The sequence below is a fragment of the Palaemon carinicauda genome, chromosome 28 (genome assembly GCF_036898095.1).
Source record: "Palaemon carinicauda isolate YSFRI2023 chromosome 28, ASM3689809v2, whole genome shotgun sequence".
Classification (NCBI taxonomy): Eukaryota; Metazoa; Arthropoda; class Malacostraca; order Decapoda; family Palaemonidae; genus Palaemon; species Palaemon carinicauda.
In genome coordinates, this window is record NC_090752.1 from 96,263,888 (window position 1) to 96,266,387 (window position 2,500).

Genomic DNA, 2,500 nt, shown 5'->3' on the forward strand with positions numbered 1-2,500 from the left:
GACTAAACTTAGGCGTCAACAAGAGTGGCATGAGCCAAGTGCATCATTTGCATAATCTAATCATATACATTATGCAAATCCGACTGCATTAACTATGCACAGGGGCGCCCGGAAGCCTTGTCCTCATAGCGAGTGCCGGTTCTTTGCGAAATTGAGTCAGTAATAAACCATAGGAGAGAGAACTTTTATTCTAAATCTATCAGAGGTAAAGAATCCAGTAAAATAAGAGTGTTGGAGTTTAAACCATCAATTTAAAGGTTTAAAGGATGCTCATGAATAGAAGAGGCAAGGGACAGTAACAATACCCTAGGTAGCAGGGAATTCTGGCCATTTATACATATGATCAGGACCAGGGAGGGCAAGGTATTAGCTGTTGACGACTCAGCAGGTAGATTTATAGGCTCCCCAAACGCCCTAATCTTAATTCTAAATGATGGTGAGGTTGCAGACACTGCAAGAAACTATCAAGCTTGAGCGTCCATGGAACCCCAGCCCGCGGATCTCCAGGCAGTACCGTTTCCATTAGTCCACCATTAAGAGCAATTATCAATAACAATTTTGCACCATACTGAAGGATACAAGTTAAGGAGTAGTTTTCGTGAATTGATAATTAGCTGAATGAAAGACTTTACTGAATAATAATCAGATTATATAAATAAAATACTAAGCTTACTTTTCATTTTTGGGAATTTCATTAAATAAAAAACAATACCAACAGCCCATGATGTGTTCACCATACCGATAATTATAGCCTGTATTGTGAGATTAAAATTCAGCAACCAGTTCAGCGTATTTTGTAGCACCTTATAAACTGTTCATCACCAGGAAAATCATTCATGAAGATATCTAGAATAGTAACTTCTTAATTATTTTGGTGGGGACTTTCGACGAGAGAGAGAGAGAGAGAGAGAGAGAGAGAGAGAGAGAGAGAGAGAGAGAGAGAGAGAGAGAGAGGAGAGAGAGAGAGAGGGGGGGGGGGTAATTTTCTTTAAGAGATGCTTACAGACACACACCTATTCAAAGTATGCTGAGCTTCGTAATTCCTACGACACTCCTTGTGAAAACGTGGATTGAAATGCTTGGTCTGAATGGCGCTTATGTGAACACCAGCCGTCGTGTTCTAAAAGACGCAGTCCCAAATAGTTCATTTTGCTTTGTAAGGGATGATAATTAGGACTCCATACAAGCATTCACTATTGTGCTTTCCATACACTCAACACCATAACAAGGTTATAATTTCCAATTATTCTTAATAAAGCGTCCAATCATTTAGGACTTTCCCCCTAAAAAACTTCGCCAAAAAAAATACCAATGACAACAACCCTAGCAAGCTATGTCTAACTAAATGATCAAGAACGCACTACTGTATTATTTACATATATACACACACACACACACACACAAAATTTTCAAGTAGGATACCTATGTTTAATTTCAAGAAACAATTTAAATCTTACTTTAAGATGCGGTATTATCAATATAACTGGAAATAAAATTGACAGAGATTTCTAAAAGGATTTAATGAACATTTGCATACTTATCTTTTATTATTCATGCTTACTTTAGGAACCAATATTAAAGTATTTATAATTTTACCCATTTGGAAGATCAAATCACACAAGCCCATTCTTTCTACGCCTCATCTACGAAACCAGAAGACAAGAAAGCAGGGAAACATCGATAAGTATTGACTCCATTACAAATCTATTCAGAAATATCTTATCTAAGTATAATGAAGTTAAAAGAAACCAATTTCCATTTCGAACAATTCCGTACTATTATCAAACCATTGTTCGGAGATAACTTTCAATGCTTATAAGACAACAAAAGAATACGGAATCCCATTCTGGGAGTTTTTCTTTAATCTAATCTACATTGTTATCTGTGTGAGAAACAATAACGTCCTTAGTGGCAGGATCCAAGAACCCTTTCATATGATCATGTAATTGTTGCTTTTGAGATAACAGCCAATCCAAACAAGTTCCTTTCAAGATTAAATTTTTGTAGCGACTTCATTACGATCAATATTGTCCTAAAAACTCTTTCTTTATGTTTTATGGGAATGTCCATTACTATCGAATAATAATAATAATAATAATAATAATAATAACAATAATAACAATGATAGTATTAATAATAATAATAATAATAATAATAATAATAATAATAATAATAATAATAATCCTTCTTTGTTTTATATGTGAATGTCCTCTACAATCGGTTAATAATAATAATAATAATAATAATAATAATAATAACAATAATAATAATAATAATAATGATAATGAAAACACCAACAACAATAATAATAGTAAGAATATTAATAATAATAACAAAAAGAAGAGTTATTAGTAATATAATCATAATCTATTACTAACATTAGGTTAAATAATTTTTTATCTTCTTAATGGCAGGAAACCAATATGCTTGCAAATATTTAAAAAATTCTGATTTTTCTATACAAATACAACGAGAATAAAACAAAATTAATATATATATA